The 20,954-nt window shown below is 41.5% G+C and overlaps 1 protein-coding gene across 1 annotated transcript in view; it reads left to right on the plus strand.

Moving 5' to 3' along the window:
- The window catches only part of LOC110488661 (protein diaphanous homolog 1), a 67,991-nt gene that overhangs the window by 16,942 nt on the left and 30,095 nt on the right, over window positions 1-20,954 (plus strand).

Here is a 20,954-nt window from a genome sequence, read left to right on the forward strand (position 1 = left end):
AGAAGTAGGCTAACCTTTCAACTCTTCAGTTGTATTGAAGGAGTGCGAGTCATTTCTGCTTCTTGTTTTCCCACACCCTTTTTGTTTTTCTTCATTTTCGTTTCCCCCTTCATTTTAGGAAGCAGTTGGGTTACAGTATTACCTGATTTTACTATCAATGTTCCATTACTAAGTTTCAAGTCGTTACGATGCCAATTTGAGTTCGTAATTGTGCGTGTACAGAGACACAAGAGTTCTGACTCTTTGGTCTATATTGTTGCAGGAAGTTGTGCAAAAATCCGAAACAGGAAGTTGCCCATTATATCACTACACCCCTCCTCTCCATCCATTGTTGCAGGACTCAAAGGCACCAGCGTGGGTAGTAAATACGTTCACACAACTCAAACTCACTATTTACATTTTTAACCAAACTCTCACTCGGAGGAGTACTAGGCTACCTCATGGTTAAAGCACGCAGGGCCTTACTCTTATTAGTGAGCGCTAATGGACAAACGGGTAGTAAATACTCAGGGAGATGCATCGGGGAAAGGCATAACTCGACTGGCAACCTGTTTAACCTGCCCTGTTTATCTAAAAAACACACACACACACACACACACACACACACACACACACACACACACACACACACACACACACACACACACACTCACTTGGGCTGGGCGATATGGCCATTTTGAGGTTTTTGAATAATAACAACTCTACATTTGCTCTAAGTGGTTCATTACCCTAGGGTGGCAACACAAACACTCAACGGAGCTTTCTCCATTCTGATTTTGTTTTATACTGTTCAAAGTCCAACTTCCATCAACAGTTGATCTCGTTTGAGAATTTCCACACTGCCACATAGGACTGCACGATATGGGCATCTAGGCCTTGTTTTTTTTAACCAAATATTGCAAATAATTTAAGAGCACATGTCAAAACATTTGGGGTTACTGTTGGTATCATGGAAGTAGAATGATTATTCTAATTCTAGAATGTAATAGTGGGCACTTTGAATACAGTATTTGACATGACCGCGAATGGAAAAAGACAGGGAGGAGTTCATAGAATTAGAATACTGACAGGATCGCTACTGAGGCGTGAATGTTTGACTGATCACTGACAGCCATTATCCATTCCAACCTTTTTATTTTATTTTTTTTGTCACATATTTCCTGCTGTGGCTTTGCAGCCTGTAGGTTCTGCAGCACTTTATATCACCATAGTAACACACTTCCTGATTTTTGAGCGGTCCAATCAGAGTGCTGCACAACTTACTGAGGTGTCTCTCCTCAGCCAAACTAATCCACATTACTTCAGCCACACTAAACATGAGGATATCGTAGGGTCAAATCCATTTTGGCTTCTGCAAATTAACTTGAAATTGCCCATTTTAAAGTATTGTGCACAGCTTGTAATATTGAATTGTATCAATTGAGTGAGGCACCCTACTGGTATCATTTAAATGAAAAAAGCTGCTCATCCATTTAAAATTACGGTGTTAAATAACACTGTGAGAACAATATTTTTTGTGAACATGTTTCATTTTGGCGTTATAATAAAGTTGGTGGAAACATGAAAAATCGTTGTGGAAATCTGTTGCTACAAAATCCACAATGCAAATGTAGCTATATATGTACACACAATAATACCAATGACAATTTCAAGATGGAATGTAGCTAGTTAGTGCAGTTTGTTACGGTGATTTTACAGCTATCAATTTAGGAGTCAACAATCTTACCATGTTCAACCTGCAGATCGATGTGCCTCAGTGGAGTACATCATTCTCAACGACCGCTATACTTTTGAGGAGATGGGAAAAATTGCCCAATGCTACGTCAATGGGCCGTGCAGTGCATTTTGGCCGATTTCTGGGACAAGGAGCCTCCTTAAGGAGTGAATAAGAGTCTATTGGGCGCTAACAAAAAAAACCATTAGCATGAATTTTGTCATCAAGAAGTACAACATTACAAATCTTTTCCGAGATGTGAGATACAGTGCACTTGGAAAGTATTCAGACCCCTTGACTTTTAACACATTTTGTTACGTTACAGCCTTATTCTAAAATTGATTAAATTGTTGTTTTCCCTCATTAATCTACACACAATGCCCCATAATGACAAAGTGAAAAACTGGTTTTTAGAAATACCTTATTTACGTAAGTGTTCAGACCATTTGCTATGAGACTCAATTGAGCTCAGGTGCATCCTGTTTCCATTGCTTTTCCTTGATGTTTCTACAACTTGATTAGAGTTCACCTGTGGTAAATTCAATTGATTGGACATAATTTGGAAAGGCACACACCTGTCTATATAAAGGTCCCTCAGTTAACAGTGCATGACAGAGTAAAAACCAAGCCATGAGGTTGAAGGAGTTGTCCGTAGAGCCCCGAGGCAGGATTGTGTCGAGGCACAGATCTGGGGAAGGGTAGGAGAAACTTTCTGCAGCATTGAAGTTCCCAGAGAACACAGTGCTCTCCATCATTCTTATATGGAAGAAGTTTGGAACCACCCAGACTCCTAGAGCTGGCCGTTCGGCCAAATTGAGCAATACGGGGAGATGGGCCTTGGTCAGGGAGGTAACCAAGAATCCAATGGTAACTCTAACAGAGCTCCAGAGATCCTCTGTGGAGATGGGAGAACCTTCCAGTAGGACAACTATCTCTGCACCGCGCCACCTATCAGGCCTTTATTGTAGAATGGCCAGATGGAAGCCACTCCTCAGTAAAAGGCACATGACAGCCCACTTGGAGTTTGCCAAAAGGCACCTAAAGGACTCTGACCATGAGAAACAAGATTCTCTGGTCTGATGAAACCAAGATTGAATTTGGCCTGAATGCCAATCGTCATGTCTGGAGGAAATCTGGCTCCATCCGTACTGTGGTGCCAGGCCCCCGAGTGGCGCAGCGGACTACGGCACTGCATCTCAGTGCTAGAGCCGTCACTACAGACCCTGGTTCAATTCCAGGCGGTTTCACAACCGGACGTGATTGGGAGTCCAATAGGGCGTTGCACAATTGGCCCAGTGTCGTCTTGGTTCTGGTTTGGCCGCGGGTAGGCCATCATTGTAAATAATAATTTGTTCTTAACTGACTTGTCTGGTTAAATTTTTTTAAATACGGTGAAGGCATCATCATGCTGTGGGTTTTTTTTCAGCGGCAGAGACTGGGAGACTAGTCAGGATTGAGGCAAAGATGAATGGAGCAAAGTATAGCGATATCCTTGATGATGAGCGCTCAGGACCTCAGACTGGGGTAAAGGTTCACCTTCCAACAGGACAACGACCCTAAGCACACAGCCACCATGCGCGGGAGTGGCTTCCGGACAAGTCTCAATGTCCTCTGGCGGAGCCAGAGCCCGGATTTCAACCCAATCAAACATCTCTGAAGAGACCTGAATATAGCTGTGCAGCGAAGCTCCCTGTCCAACCCGAGAGCTTAAGAGGATCTGCAGCGAAGAATGAAACTCCCTAAATACAGGTGTGCCAAGCTTGTAGTGTCATACCCAAGAAGACTTGAGGCTGTAATCGCTGCCAAAGGTGCTTCAGCAAAGTAGTGAGTAAAGGGTCTGAATACTTATGTAAATTTGATATTTCAGTTTAATGTTCAATACATTTGCAAAAAAAATCTCAACTTGTTTTTGCTTTGTTATTATGTGTAGATTGAGGAAACAATCTAATCCATTTTAGAATACGGTTGTAATGTTAAAATGTGGGATAAGTCAAGTGGTGTAAACACTTTCTGACTGCATTGTAATTAACTTGCTACACGTAGTATGGTGTATAGTGTTGGAATTGTGACATCACGTACTTTTGATGAAAATAGTCACGTTTCTCGACATATACACTGACTTTGAGACGGGATCGCGTGGCGATTAGCTTAGCAACCGCGTGACGCAGCATGACAATGTAAACGATTGGTCGACATTCTGCTGGGTGGGGTGTTACGCGTTCCTTTATTAATTGGATTCCCATCTACTTTCTGTAATATCTCTGGCAATGGCACCATGCAATGCACCCCGGGTTGAGGAGGTAGAAAAATAGGAAAAATGTGCTAGACCCTTCGTAAAATTACACATTTCTCCAGGTAGGAATATCGCTATAATATGACCAAAGACATCCACTCGACTTCTGACATCGGCCAGTATTGAAATCGGACATGTATGATGGATGTTTTCGCGATTTCAAAAGTCTCATTCCTATTAATTTCCAGTGTAGTGAGCGACTTGATCATGGTGTTACGTCGTACCGGACGGATTTCTACCTGCTTGAACGCCAATAACTCCCATGAAAACATGAAATTACCCAGGGAATTGATAGAGCATCACCCAGAGATGCACAAAAACCAATGTGACATTCAAAATGGGGGAACCTTTCCTTTTATTAAGTCACGGTGAAGTTTGCGAATCGTGTTATTGATAATCGTTGCCACTTTTTAGCCCTGGAGCGGGGAGTTGTGTGTGTGTGTGTGCATGTGTAACTGACGGACAGGGACGTTGCACGATGAGGATCTGCGTCTTACAGTGACTCACAGGAGGATTACAGAGGACCAGTGACTTACTTACCTGCGTCTACATGCTCACTCAAGACACGTTCTTATGTACGTACACACACACACACACACACACACACACACACACACACACACACAGAGATAGCTTGTGGCTGCAGGTTTGTGTGTGATAACATGGGCATTTTCTAAATCAGTGGAATATGGGGGGGAAAATGGGTTTATATAAAATAAATAATACAAATACTGAGCTATATTGCATGCAATTTTTTGGGGGGAAATTATATTTTATAATGCAAATAAAATACATCTAAATGATTGGCACCCCTTGTTTTCAGTACTCCTTGTTTTCAGTACTCCAGCACCCTCCCGTGTCGAGCATAACGACACTGAGCCTTTTTCTAAAATGTTTTATGAGATTGGACAACACGTTGGGAGGGGTCTTAGACCAGTCCTCCATACAGAATCTTTCCAGATCCTTGATATCCTTCGTCTGTGCATATGGACTGCCCTTTCAACTCAAACCACAGGTTTTCAATGGGGTTCAAGTATAGAGACTTGAGATGGCCATTGCTAAATGTAGATTTTTTTTGTGGTCAATTAACCGTTTATTTCGATTTTGATATGTGCTTGGGGTTATTGTCTTGCTGGAAGATCCACTTGTGACCATGTTTTTGGTTGAAATGTCCTGGTACTTGATAAAGTTCATGATGCTGTTGACCTTTAACAAGGGCCACAGGACTAGTGGAAGCAAAATAGCCCCAATACATCAGATGCACCACCAGATTTTACCGTCGGTAAAAGGCATATGCTTCTGTTTTTCGATGCCAAATCCACCACTGTTGTGCATTGCCAAATAGCTCTATTTTCATGTAATCTGACCCCTATCTTTTTGACATTTTATTTGATTTGTTGTTAAACCAAATCTCTTTCTCTGAGCAGTTGTATTAGTATAGCATATCATTTCCCCATTTTGTTTGATCATACAATATAACTCAGTATTTGTTTATTTTAGTCTTTTTTTTTTGCCTATCTTTATCAAGGTTGGCAATAGTTATGGACCTAACTGTATATTAATTTACAAAGCTAACAGACTGAATTTGAATCTACCCTCCCTGAAAACAATCCGTTCCAGGCTTCCTGGTGTATTTCTGAGTCTTTCCCTTTAAAACCATAGAAATGGCCCCTCAACGGGGTTCGAGGAATAGAAAGCCACAGGTCTGGTAATGAAAATGGCGAGGGTATCAGTTGATTGGTCCAAAGCGTGGTTACCACCCCCAATGCTGACAAATGGAAGAGAATAAACTAAGAGCGAGGTGGTCTAAACTAGCAACGGTCTCGACAAACATTCTTATTTAATCAACACTTAAGTACAAGCATATGAATGTTAAAATATTGTAGAGAATAATAATGATTAATTGTGTGTGAGTAATAGTGACATTGGGCAAAGAACTACATTTTGACATTAATTTAGTAGCACCCGCTTGAATTTACCTGTATTTCACTACATTCTAGAGCGGTGAGTGAACGCCCTATAGCCTCATGACACTTAACCTGCACAATGCATTAAGGAGCCTGAGCCAAGTAACAGATTCAGTAAGCCCCTTCTCCCCTTAGTTACAGTTCAGGAAGGTAGAGCGCTGTCTTTGGGATAAAAAATAAAGGGGTCATTCTGTCACATCTGTTCTACCTCTGGCTTTCTCACTGAAGTCACTCTCTCTTTTCTCTACAGGGATCTTGATCCAGGAAGGGATTGAATGTCTCTAGTCTGTGTACCAGTCTTTAGCTAACATTCCACTCATTGCCAAAGTGACAATGACGACCTTTCGGCAATCTCAGCATTCAATATGCAGCTGGAGTTATGCAATTATGGAGGAGTTTCTCATTAGTTGTTGGAAATAATATTTCCCATGACATGCGGAGCCTCAAATAGAATTATAAAGTCAAAAACAAATATTGAGCTCAAAGAGGTTGTGGTTGGAATTGCAGTATGTAGCTAGTTTGAGAATTTAGTTATGAGCTAGCAACCTTTGTCCAGAAGAAACCAGTCTGTCAAACGAAAAATTGTTTCTTAGCAACCAGATACCAACAAGTTCTGTGGAGAAAAAAGGGATAGTTCCATTTAAGTGATAATGCCTGAGAAGCCGGTGTTTGGAGGATAGATTCATACGGGTGTTGGGGCCGAGACAAAGTTGAGGGCCGGCAAGCCGTGCCAATATATCCTCCAGAACACTGGCTTCGAGGGCATTATCCCTTTTTTATACAACAGGTTTCCAAGATATTCAAATAATGATTTACATTTTCTAACATTATTTTGATGAATTTATAAATATTATTTTATCCTTCCGCAAGATATAGCCCCGACACACATCTAGGGTTGCCTCCCAAGCCAGCTGGTCGGTCGTTGTAACAGTTCGGTTGCCAGACGTTTTGTTTGACCTTTTTTTAAATACATTTTTAAAATGTTGTATATATCCTTAAAATGATGACAGCTGATTCATGATTTCGACTGGCTGAGAAGCGCTGACTGTGTGTTTTGTCCCGACACGTTCATTTCTATGGGACAGCTGGAGATCACATTTGAATATTGAAACAATGTTGCAAATGTTGGAGAGACCGAGAGCAAAGTTTATACAGTTGAAGTCAGAAGTTTACATACACTTAGGTTGGAGTCATTAACTCGTTTTTCAACCACTCCTTAACAAACTATCGTTTTGGCAAGTCGGTTAGGACATCTACTTTGTGCATGACACAAGTAAATTTTCCAACAATTGTTTACAGACAGATTATTACACTTATAATTCACTGTATCACAATTCCAGCGGGTCAGAAGTTTACTTACACTAACTCTGGATCATCCTTGGGAGCAATTTCCAAACGCCTGAAGGTACCACGTCATACGCAAGTATAAACACCATGGGAACACGCAGCCGTCATACCGCTCAGGAAGGAGACTCGTTCTGTCTCCTAGAGATGAACATACTTTGGTGTGAAAAGTGCAAATATATCACAGAACAACAGCAACGGACCTTGTGAAGATGCCGGAGGAAACAGGTACAAAAGTATCTTTATCCACAGTAAAATGTGTCCTATTTCTACATAACCTGAAAGGCCGCTCAGCAAGGAAGAAGACACTGCTTCAAAACCATCATAAAAAGCCAGACTACGGTTTGCAACTGCACATGGGGACAAAGATTATACTTTTTGGGGAAATGTCCTCTGGTCTGATGAGACAAAAATAGAACTGTTTGGAAATAATGACCATCGTTATGTTTTGAGGAAAAAGGGGGAGGCTTGCAAGCTGAAGAACACCATCTGTGAAGCACAGGGGTGGCAGAATCATGTTGTGGGGGTGCTTTGCTGCAGGAGGGACTGGTTCACTTCACAAAATAGATATCATGAGGAGGAAAATAATGTGGATATTTTGAAGCAACATCTCAAGACATCAGTTAGGAAGTTAAAGCATGGTCGCAAATGGGTCTTTCCAAATGATCAATGACCCCAAGCATACTTCCAAAGTTGTTGCAAAAATGGCTTAAGGACAACAAAGTCAAGGTATTGGAGTGGCCATCGCAAAGCCCTGACCCCAATCCCATAGAAAATTTGTGGGCAGAACAGAAAAAGTGTTTGCGAGCAAGGAGGCCTACAAACCTGACTCAGTTACACCAGCTCTGTCAGGAGGAATGGCCAAAAATTCACCCAGATTGTGGAAGGCTACCTAAATACATTTGACCCAAGTTAAACCATTTTAAAGGCAATGCTACCAAATACTAATTAAATGTATGTGAACTTCTGACCCACTGGGAATGTGAATTAAATAAAAGCTGAAATAAGTAATTATCTCTACTATTATTCTGATATTTCACATTCTTCAAGTGGTGATCCTAACTGAATTTTTACAAGGATTAAATGTCAGGAATTTTGAAACTGAGTTTGAATGTATTTGGCTAAGGTGTATGTCAACTTCTGACTTCAAATTTACAAATCTCTGCCGTTGAAAACTAAATGTTAGTATTTTTATAGTGGTGATCAATTGCCTGGCTGGGTTGATGAGACAGTGGATTGCGCAGTCAGATGGAATAGATTCAGCCAGTGGTAATTTATAAGCTGTGCCATAGCACGCTGCCCCCTCCCCCCACTGAAAATAAATATATTTTTAAACGGTATTGAAAATCATTTTGTCGGTATTTCGAAATACACCCCAGTATACGGTACTTACCTGGTAAAATAACATAAATAAATAAAACAAACGGTATATCGCCCAAGCCTAGTCCGTGTCTATTTTCCTTGAAAACTGCTGCTGATTTTCTCTCTTGCCTGTCGCTACGTGCTTCTGCAGTACCCAGATAGACAGACAGACTCCGATGGCCATGTAGATAAACAGTCCCATAAACATTGTCAGTGTGTGTATGATGACGTCGTTATCGGTGTTCTGTGTGGGATTAGTAGGGATTGGAGTGCGACTCCCATTCTGTCAGATTACTGCTAGTCTGAGGCTGTCCTGTTACACCCTAGACAGCACAGGTAAACAAGCACACAGCACAGTGGAACCTTGTGTCATTCATAGAGTGAGTTTCATTTTTGTCAATGTGTGTGGGGCATTGGAGTAAATTGTCCCTGTCAGTTTGAATAAGCACACTGAAAGAATCTGTGCCTTTGGAAGGGTTTGGACTTTTTCACTCGCACACTCTCTCGCTCTCCCTCTTCCCCTCATTTTCTCTATTAAGATTGGTTTAAAATGTTGGCGACACGGGAATGACAGTCCCAGCTCCGATACCTCAGACACACACATAGCCAACACATAATTTATACCGGTGAGATGAATGGTCATGCATGGCGCACGCAAAAGTGAAGTGAGGGTGGTGTTGGCAGTGAGTGTAGGAAACAGCTTAACCTGCAATCCGTCATTAACATATTAATCACTCTAATCTGATGTGACAGGATGGGATGTAGGTCGGGCTTTCTGCTGATCAGGTGTCATATAAGTATGAAAGGAAGAGATGTGGAGTGGGGGTGAAGAGAGACAGAGATGGGAGAGAGGCAGGAAGTGGGAACCTGAGAAATATCACTCTTCATTGGAGTGGACTGGAGGCATGTTTCATGCGTACACTTAGCTGAAAACCTTTTGAAAATGAATGTTACTATTTGAACTTTGACACTGTTTTATCACCACCAACGAGGTATGCTGGGCAGACCTATAATTGTGATTTTAAGGGCAAGACCAGTTGGCCTTAAGGTGGGGCCCAATTTGCCTGGCCACCAAGGCCATAAACCAAAATAGCCGATTCAGAAACCAAGAAACTGCTTTGAACTCTTTTGTCTGTTCCATGCCGTAGTTATCTAGCTAGTACCTACTAGTGCAGCGGTAGGCAAAAGTTTTGGCTTGAGGGCCGCTTTGGCATTTCTAAATTCAACGGAGGGCCGCAAACATTTTTGGGGAGCAATTTTTGTCAAAATTAATTTGCAGGCCAGAAAAATGCATTGTATTTTCAAATAAATTGCCTTTGGAAAGTATTCAGACCCCTTGACCTTTTCCACATTTTATTACATTACAGCCTTATTCTAATAAGTATTAAATAGTTTTTCCCCCTCATAAATCTACACACAATAACCCCATAATGACAAAGCAAAAACTGTTTTTTAGACTTTTGCGCAAGTATTCAGACCCTTTACTCAGGACTTTGTTGAAGCACTTTTGGCAGCAATTGCAGCCTCAAGTCTTCTTGGGTATGAAGCTACAAGCTGGATATACCTGTATTTGGGGAGTTTCTCCCATTCTTTTCTGCAGATCCTCTCAAGCTCTCAGGTTGGATGGGAAGTGTCGCTGCACAGCTATTTTCAGGTCTCATCAGAGATGTTCATGTCCGGGCTCTGGCTGGGCCACTCAAGGACATTTAGAGACTCGTCCCAAAGCCACTCCTGCGTTGTCTTGGCTGTGTTCTTAGGGTCGTTGCCCCAGTCTGAGGTCCTGAACGCTCTGGAGTAGGTTTTCATCAAGGATCTCTCTGTACTTTGTTTCATTAATCTTTCCCTCGATCCTGACTGGTCTCCCAGTCCCTGCCGCTGAAAAACATCCCCATAGCTTGATTCTGCCACGGTCATGCTTCACCGGGAGGGATGTTGCCAGGTTTTCTCCAGATGTGACACTTGGCATTCAGGCCAGAGAATCTTGTTTCTCATGGTCTGAGAGTCCTTTAGGTCCCTTTTGACAAACTCCAAGCGGGTTGTCATGTACCTTTTACTGAGAAATGGCTGGCCACTCTACCCTAAAAGCCTGATTTGGCAGAGATGGTTGTACTTCTGGAAGGTTCTCCCATCTCCACAGAGGATCTCTGGAACTCTGTCAGGGTGATCCTATGGTTCTTCTTCAACTCCCTGACCAAGACCCTTATCCCCGGATTGCTCAGTTTGGCTGGGCGGCCAGCTCATTAAGAGTGTTGGTGGTTCCAAACTTTTTCCATTTAAGAATAATGGAGGCCACTGTGTTCTTGGGGACCTTAAATGCTGCAGACATTTTTGATACCCTTCCCCAGATCTGTGCCTTGACACAATCCTGTCCTTTGAGCTCAGGGCTTTGTTTTAAATCTGACATGCACTCTCAACTGTGGGACCTTATATAGACAAGTGTGTGCCTTTTCAAATCATATCCAATCAATTGAATTTACCACAGGTGGGTCTCCAAGTTGTAGAAACATCTCAAGGATGATCAATGGAAACATGAGCTACAGTGCCTTGCGAAAGTATTCGGCCCCATTGAACTTCGCGACCTTTTGCCACATTTCAGGCTTCAAACATGAAGATATAAAACTGTATTTTTTTGTGATGAATCAACAACAAGTGGGACACATTCATGAAGTGGAACGACATTTATTGGATATTTCAAACTTTTTTTAACAAATCAAAAACTGAAAAATTGGGCGTGCAAAATTATTCAGCCCCTTTACTTTCAGGGCAGCAAACTCTCTCCAGAAGTTCAGTGAGGATCTCTGAATGATCCAATGTTGACCTAAATGACTAATGATGATAAATACAATCCACCTGTGTGTAATCAAGTCTCCGTATAAATGCACCTGGACTGTGATAGTCTCAGAGGTCCGTTAAAAGCGCAGAGGGCATCATGAAGAACAAGGAACACACCAGGCAGGTCCGAGATACTGTTGTGAAGAAGTTTAAAGCCGGATTTGGATACAAAAAGATTTCCCAAGCTTTAAACATCCCAAGGAGAACTGTGCAAGTGATAATATTGAAATGGAAGGAGTATCAGATCACTGCAAATCTACCAAGACCTGGCCGTCCCTCTAAACTTTCAGCTCATACAAGGAGAAGACTGATCAGAGATGCAGCCAAGAGGCCCATGATCACGCTGGATGAACTGCAGAGATCTACAGCTGAGGTGGGAGACTCTGTCCATAAGACAACAATCAGTCGTATATTGCACAAATCTGGCCTTTATGGAAGAGTGGCAAGAAGAAAGCCATTTCTTAAAGATATCCATAAAAAGTGTTGTTTAAAGTTTGCCACAAGCCACCTGGGAGACACACCAAACATGTGGAAGAAGGTGCTCTGGTCAGATGAAACCAAAATTGAACTTTTTGGCAACAATGCAAAACGTTATGTTTGGCGTAAAAGCAACACAGCTGAACACACCATCCCCACTGTCAAACATGGTGGTGGCAGCATCATGGTTTGGGCCTGCTTTTCTTCAGCAGGGACAGGGAAGATGGTTAAAATTGATGGGAAGATGGATGGAGCCAAATACAGGACCATTCTGGAAGAAAACCTGATTGAGTCTGCAAAAGATCTGAGACTGGGACGGAGATTTGTCTTCCAACAAGACAATGAGCCAAAACATAAAGCAAAATCTACAATGGAATGGTTCAAAAATAAACATATCCAGGTGTTAGAATGGCCAAGTCAAAGTCCAGACCTGAATCCAATCGAGAATCTGTGGAAAGAACTGAAAACTGCTGTTCACAAATGCTCTCCATCCAACATCACTGAGCTCGAGCTGTTTTGCAAGGAGGAATGGGAAAAAATGTCAGTCTCTCGATGTGCAAAACTGATAGAGACATACCCCAAGCGACTTACAGCTGTAATCGCAGCAAAAGGTGGTGCTACAAAGTATTAACTTAAGGGGGCTGAATGATTTTGCACGCCCAATTTTTCAGTTTTTGATTTGTTAAAAAAGTTTGAAATATCCAATAAATGTCGTTCCACTTCATGAATGTGTCCCACTTGTTGTTGATTCTTCACAAAAAAATACAGTTTTATATCTTTATGATTGAAGCCTGAAATGTGGCGAAAGGTCGCAAAGTTCAAGGGGGCCGAATACTTTCGCAAGGCACTGTAAATTTCGAGTCTCAGCAAATGGTCTGAATGCTTATGTAAATAAGGTATTTCTGTTTTTGTCTAAGTGGCAAAAATGTCTAAACATGTTTTTGGTTTGTCATGATGGGGTATTGTGTGTAGATTTGATGAAAAAAAAAAATTCAATACATTTTAGCATAAGGTTGTAACTGTAAAAAATGTAAAAAAAAATTAGAGGGGAATGAATACTTGAGTTTAAAAAAAATCCCAAATAATTATCTCCCCCACAAATTGGATTGAATGAACTTGCCCGCATGCCGTATTTGTATTTATTATGGATTCTCAGAATTTTGCTGGACCCCAGGAAGAGTAAGGCAGTTTATACAATTTTAAAAACATTACAACACATTCACATTTCAGAACACACTGTGTGCCCCCCTACTCCACCAGTACCACATATCTACAGTAGATGTCAACCAATTAATCGGCATGACCGATTTTTATTTAGGGCCAATTTCAAGTTTTCATAACAATCGGTAATGTGCATTTTTGGATGCTAATTTTGGCCGGTTACATTGCACTCCACGAGGAAACTGTTACCTTGGCTCCTTGCTGCACTCGTGTAAGTTGCTAGCTAGCATTAAACTTATCTTATAAAAAACAATCAATCTTAACATAATCACTAGTTAACCACACATGGTTGATGATATTACTAGTTTATCTAGCTTGTCCTGCGTTGCATATAATCAATGCGGTGGCTGTTAATTTATTGAATCAGTCTACTTCAACTTCGCCGAACGGGTGACGATTTAACATAAGCGCATTTGCACGAATGTACCTAACCATAAACATCAATGCCTTTCTTAAAATCAATACACGGAAGTATATATTTTTAAACCTTTAAACCTTAACCTTTAGTTAAAATAAATGCATGTTTGCAGGCAATATTAACTAGGGAAATTGTGTTACTTCTCTTGTGTTGTGCAAGCAGAGTAGGGGTATATGCAACAGTTTGGGCAGCCTGGCTCATTACAAACTAATTTGCCAGAATTTTTACATAATTATGACATAACATTGAAGGTTGTGCAATATAACAGCAATATTTAGACTTAGGTTTGCCACCCATTCGATAAAATGCGGAACGGTTCCCTATTTCACTGAAAGAATAAACGTTTTGTTTTCGAAATAATAGTTTCCGGATTTGACCATATTAATGACCAAAGGCTCGTATTTCTGTGTTTATTATAATTTAAGTTTATGATTTAATATTTGATAGAGCAGTATTGTTGTTGTAATTGTCATTATTATAAATATAAATCTGCTTTTTTTGGTCCTCCAATAATCTGTATCGGCGTTGAAAAATAATAATCGGGCGACCTCTAATCTACAGTACTAAGTGTGTGCGTGCGTGTGTCGCAATGTTTGTTGCTTCAAAGTCCCCGCTGTTCCATAAGGTGTTTTTTAATATATATTTTTTAATTCTAATTCTAATACTAATCTAATTTTACTGCTTGCATCAGTTACATGATGTTGAATAGAGTTTTATGTAGTACTGTGTGCCTCCCATAGTCTATTCTGGACTTGTGGACTGTGAAGAGACCTCGTGGCATGTCTTGTGGGGTATGGATGGTTGTCCGAGCTGTGTGCCAATAGTTTAGACAGGCAGCTAGGTGCATTCAACATGTCGATACCTCTCACAAATAAATGTAGTGTTGAAGTCAATCTCTCCTCCACTTTCAGCCAGGAGAGATTGACATGCATGTTATTAATATTAGCTCTCTGTGTACATCCATGGGTCAGCCGTGCTGCCTTGTTCTGAGCCAATTGCAATTTTCCTAAGTCCTTTTTCTTGTGGCACCTGACCAGACGACTGAACAGTAGTCAAGGTGAAACAAAACTAGGGCCTGTAGGACCTGCCTTGTTGATAGTGATGTTAAGGCAGAGCATCGCTTTATTATAGACAGACCTCTCCCCATCTTAGCTACTACTGCATCAATATGTTTTGACCATCGCAGTTTACAATCTAGGGTTACTCCAAGCAGTTTAGTCATCTCAACTTGCTCAATTTCCACATTATTTATTACAATATTTAGTTGAAGTTTTGTTCCAAATACAATGCTTTTAGTTTTATAAATATCGAGGTCTAACTTATTCCTTGCCACCCTCTCTGAAACTAACTGCAGCTCTTTGTTGAGCGTTGCAGTCATTTCAGTCGCTGTAGTAGCTGACGTGTATAGCGTTGAGTCATCCGCATACATAGACACTCTGGCTTTACTCAGTCAGTGGCATGTCGTTAGTCAAAATTGAAAAAAGCAAAGGGCCTAAACAGTTACCTGGGGAATTCCTGATTCTAACTGGATTACATTTGAGGCTTCCATTAATGAACACCCTCTGTGTTCTGTTACTTGTCTAACTCTTTATCCACATTATAGCAGGGGGTGTAAAACCATAACACACAAGTTTTTCCAGCAGCAGACTATGATCGATTAATGTCAAAAGCTGCACTGAAGTCTGTGATGGAGTCGCTGTTGACCTCTGAATATTCAGAGGCCTGAGTTTCGCTAGTGCTCGCTCTCTCCCTCTCTCTCGCTCTCTCTCTCTCGCTCTGAAGTCTAATATTATGAATGACCAGTGCTGTATTATATCAAGTAGGCAAAATAACAAGCTTTTGTATGTGTGCCTCTAGGAACACTGACACACTGTCTGTTTCTATAGAGAGGGCGTTATCAAATATTAACTGTGACTGTTTGACAGTCTGGTGATGCATGCCCTGGGTGTGGGTACGCAGTGTGAAAAACTGCTCTATGCAGCCTCATCATTACTGAGACTCAGGCTTTGTGTTTGGCACGTTATTGAAATGTGCACTTCCTCCCTGCACCCCTCTACACTATCTCCTCATTCGCCTGGAACAGCTGTGAAAGGCTGTCTCCCAGTCAGAGTGCAAGTACCCAGCAGGTGCTTGGTATACATCTGAGCAGCTCCTGGAGAGTCAGTACTGAGCAATACTTTGTGAGATGTGTGGAACAGGGGTCTGACAGTCAGATCATGCTGCTGAGTACACCAAGGCTGTGGGTTCAGTAACTATACATGCTCAGAATAAGTGTTTGATAGTATATCGGAGCATCTGCCAAGGGCAAAGGCCTAGGCTTACAAGGGGACATATGGTGAATCTTGCTGAGAGAGGGCTTCACCGCAGAGCTGATGTTGCGACAGGAATGCTGGGTGCTGTGCTGCTTGTTGGCATAAGGGCCGTGTTTGTGTGTTGGTGGGGGCTATAGGGACTGTGTGTGTACTGGGTAAGTGAAGGAGGAACAGTGAATGGACTTGTTGAAGGCAGGGAGATGGAGGTAGTTATTCTAAGCTGCTGTCTGGGGATTCCTCCCTATGTCTGATTCTATTCCTGTGTGTGTTTTTTTAAAGAATACATGTGTGTAAGACACTGTTTTTACCACTGCGTGTCTCTGTGTGTGAGCATCGGTTCGAGGTCTTCTGTCCGAGGTGTTGTGAGTGACTGACAGTGAGTGATCGATTTGTCGGCTCTGTAACATTTATCCCACAGGCTGCCTCTGTCTGTAATCAATTCAGTGCGTCTGTTTCAGCAGATCTTGCTTCTAAGGACTCACAGGGCCATAATTGCTCCAGGCTGTGGGGCCTTCGTCACAGCTTCCTGCTCCAGAAAGGGCTCTCACCCAGGGGGCAGAAATAGCCCTCAACCAGAGCTCTAAAGTGCTTCAAAATATTTTTCTGTGTGTCCTGAAATTTTTTAATTGGGAGCACCAGTGCTAGAAAAAATTATATAATAATTATTCTAATGATAAGATTTCACTGTTGCGTTGTTTCACAAGTGCAGATTTGTAAGCGTCATGCTTGCACCATTACTACAGCGAACACGGATTGATTCTAGCCCAAACAGTTCAAAAGATCTAATCCACAATACCAGTGCAATGTTTCTTTCTTCCTGTCACATATGGGGGGGGGGCATATTTTACATTCATGTCACGGGCCATTCTAAAACTCCACTTGGACCGTTACCCATTTGTTTTGCACCTTGTTCAGGCATGTTTGTTACCGCCATTAGCTTGCTAGCTAACAACGTGGTAAATTTACCAGTATATCCAAACGTTTGTGGTAGAGGTCGACCGATTATGATTTTTCAACGCTGATACCGATTATTGGAGGACCAAAAAAGCCGGTACCGATTAATCGGACGATTTTTATTATTTTATTTGTAATAATGACAATTACAACAATACTGAATGAACACTTATTTTAATATAATACATCAATAAAATCAATTTAGCCTTTAGTATTGCCAGTGTAACAGTATAACTTCCGTCCCTCTCCTCGCTCCTCCCTGGGCTCGAACCAGGAACACAATGACAACAGCCACCCTCGAAGCACCGTTACCCATGCAGAGCAAGGGAAACAACCACTCCAAGGCTCAGAGCGAGTGATGTTTGAAACGCTATTAGTGCGCACTAACTAGCCAGCCATTTCACTTCGGTCACACCAGCCTCATCTTGGGAGTTGATAGGCTTGAAGTCATAAACAGCGCAATGCTTGATGCACAACGAAGAGCTGCTGGCAAAACGTAAAGAAAGCGCTGTTTGAATGAATATTTACTTGCCTGCTTCTGCCTTCCACCGCTCAGTCAGATACTTAGATACTTATATACTTGTATGCTCAGTCAGATACTTGTATACTTGTATGCTCAGTCAGATTATATGCAATATTATATGATAATATCTAGTAAAACATCAACCATGTGTAGTTAACTAGTGATTATGATTGATTGATTGTTTTTATAAGATAAGTTTAATGCTAGCTAGCAACTTACCTTGGCTTACTGCATTCGCGTAACAGGCAGTCTCCTTGTGGAGTGCAACAAGAGAGAGGCAGGTCGTTATAGCGTTGCACTAGTTAACAGTAGGGTTGCAAGATTGGATCCCCCGAGCTGACAAGGTGAAAATCTGTCGTTCTGCCCCTGAACAAGGCAGTTAACCCACCGTTCCTAGGCGGTCATTGAAAATAAGAATGTGTTCTTAACTTACTTGCCTAGTTAATTAAAGATTAAATAAAGGTGTAAAAAAAAGAAAAAAAAGAGAAACCCCGATTTCCGATTGTTATGAAAACTTGAAATCGGCCTTTCCGATTATATACTTAATTCGTAAAAAAAATATATATATAAAAATATATATATAAAAAAAAAAATATATATATATATATATATATATATATATATATATATATATATATATATATATATATATATATATATAAAAATAAATTTAATCTTTATTTAACTAGGCAAGTCAGTTAAGAACAAATTATTATTTACAATGACGACCTTCCCCCGCCAAACCCGGACAACGCTGTGCCAATTGTGCGGTGCCCTATGAGACTCCTAGTCACGGCCAGATGTGAAACAGCCTGGATTCAAACCAGGGACTGTAGTGATGCCTCTTGCACTGAGATGCAGTGCCTTGGACATCTGCATAGGCCACAATCCCCAATAAGCTGTCCGTTCTTAACCGCTCCCTCTTTTAGGCCAACACTGCTGTTCTAAATGAGTTGTGCGTTCCACCTTGCCACCATAGCGGGTCGAGAGCTTCAAGTTCCTTGGTGTCCACATCACTAAGGACTCTGCAGAATGAAGAAAAAGCAGCCAACAAGTGCTCAGCATATTTGGGAATTACTTAAATACTATTTGAAAAGCATTACAGGTGAAGCTGGTTGAGAGAATGCCAAGAGTGATCAAAGCTGTCATCAAAGCAAAGGATGGCTACACTGAAAAATCTATAATATATTTTGGTTTCTTTAACACTTTTGGTTACCACATGATTCCATATGTGTTATTTCATAGTTTTGATGTCTTTACTATTGTTCGACAATGTAGAAAATAGTAAAAATAAAGAAAAACCCTTGAAGGAGGAGGTGTGTCAACTTTTGACTGGTACTGTACATTCACTGGACTCTAACCACACACTCACATACTACACACACCACACACACTGCTGCTACTCTGTTTAATATCTATGCATAGTCACTTTATCCTGTACCCCTTGTACAGTGCCTTCTGAAAGTATCAGACCCCTTTACCTTTTCCACATTTTATTAGGTTACAGCTTTATTCTAAAATGTATTCAATTGTTTTCCCCCCCTCATCAATCTACACACACTACTCCACAATGACAAAGCAGAAACGATTTATTTATTTTTTACTGTTGTTAATTTATGAAAAATCTTATTACATTTACTTAAGTATTCAGACCCTTTACTCAGTACTTTGTTGTAGCACCTTTGGCAATGATTACAGTCTTTTTGGGTATTACACTACAAGTTTGACACCTGTATTTGAGGAGTTTCTCCCATTCTTCTCTGTAGATCCTCTCAAGCTCTGTCAGGTTGGATTGGGAGCGTTGCTGCAAGGCTATTTTTAGGTCTCTCCAGAGATGTTCAATCAGGATTAAGTCCGGGCTCTGACTGGGCCACCCAAAGACATTCAGAGACTTGTCCCGAAGCCACTCCTGCTTTGTCTTGGCTGTGTGCTTAGGGTTGTTGTCTTGTTGGAAGGGGAACCTTAACCCTATTTTGAGGTCCCGAGAGCTCAAAATAGCATATTATTTTATCAAGGATCTCTTTGTACTTTGCGCCGTTCATCTTTGCCTCGATCCTGACTAGCCCCAAAGTCCCTTCCGCTGAAAAATATCCCCACCATGCTTCACCGTAGGGATGGTGCCAGGTTTCCTCCAGACGTGAAGCTTGGCATTCAGGCCAAAGAGTTCAATCTTTGTTTCATATTTGCAACCATGTCTAAACCTGTGTTCAGTTGGTCATTATGGGGGTTGTGTGTAGATTGCTGAGTTTTTTTTTTATTGAATCCGTTTTTAGAATAAGACTAATGTAACAAAATGTGGAAAGAGTCGAGGGGTCTGAATACTTTCCGAAGGCACTGTTTATATCCTCATTATTTCACTTTTCTTTTTAACTCAGCATTTTGGTTAAGGGCTCGTAAGTAAGCATTTCACGGTAATGTCTAAATCTGTTGTATTTGATTGGATTTTACATTCAGCAGCGTCTTTTGGTGCCTGCACGTTATGAATGGAAGCCTTTTCTGTTCAGAGTTGAACTCCTTTTGGCATGTTGCTTTTACAGTACATGCAAATCACACATTTCGTACATAGCCTCATTAGTATTCTATTCAGGTGGGGCATGCCACATTAAGCAGGTTGTTGACGATTCCCCTAACATTTCTAAATGATCCTACATAATATGTCCGCCAGCCTGTGTGTAATACCACCAGACAGACATGGTTTCAGTGGGAATGCGCTCTACATTCTTTAATGACTCTCTCACTTATCTGCCAGCGGAAATGCTTACAGGCCGTCATGCAGCAGTACAGACATGGCCGGATCGCGTTAACCTCTCTTGTTGTTCTGGGCTAGTTTTTTTTGTTTTATCATTAGGGACGGCCCTTCAAGGATGGCGCAGTCATGCGGAAAAAAACGCCCCACTTGGACACACTCATGAAGACTTGCATGGAGGCTATGCATCACACACACACACACACACACACACACACACACACACACACACACACACACACACACACACACACACACACACACACACACACACAGGGAGCAGGGGTCGGTCAGGCGTAAGTGCCAGCCACAGTGAACCAGGGAGACAGTCTGATGTGAAATAATAAAAAGGAAGGAGCCTAATATAACCAAGGACTTCCTGGTTACTTTATATACACACTGCCAGGGGGGTGGCATGGGTGGAAAAGGGGTATGATGAAGCTGTCAGATTTTTTTGTTTTGTTTTTGTGAACTGTCAAATATAGACCTAACCCATGGAACTGCTTCTGATTTTATTTGCCCCCCCCCCCCCCCCCCCTGTTTTCTGAAAAAAGCGAATTCGCTACAAATGGTTTTAATTTGGGAAATCTTTTCCAAAGCATTCCCACGCGTAATCGAGGGATAATGTGGTCTCATACAAATGTAAGCAAGGTTGGAAATGATTATGTTTTGGGCTTCTGTTTGGTCACATGACCGTCTGCTCAAGAGGGAAAAAAACAGGCCGTGGCTTAATCTAGATCCCTGGCTTAGAGTGTGCTGCTGGTGCGTGGCTTGTTGGTCGTGAGTTTTGT

This window comes from Oncorhynchus mykiss, chromosome 14 (genome assembly GCF_057628025.1).
Source record: "Oncorhynchus mykiss isolate SJ-2025 chromosome 14, ASM5762802v1, whole genome shotgun sequence".
NCBI classification, from domain to species: Eukaryota; Metazoa; Chordata; class Actinopteri; order Salmoniformes; family Salmonidae; genus Oncorhynchus; species Oncorhynchus mykiss.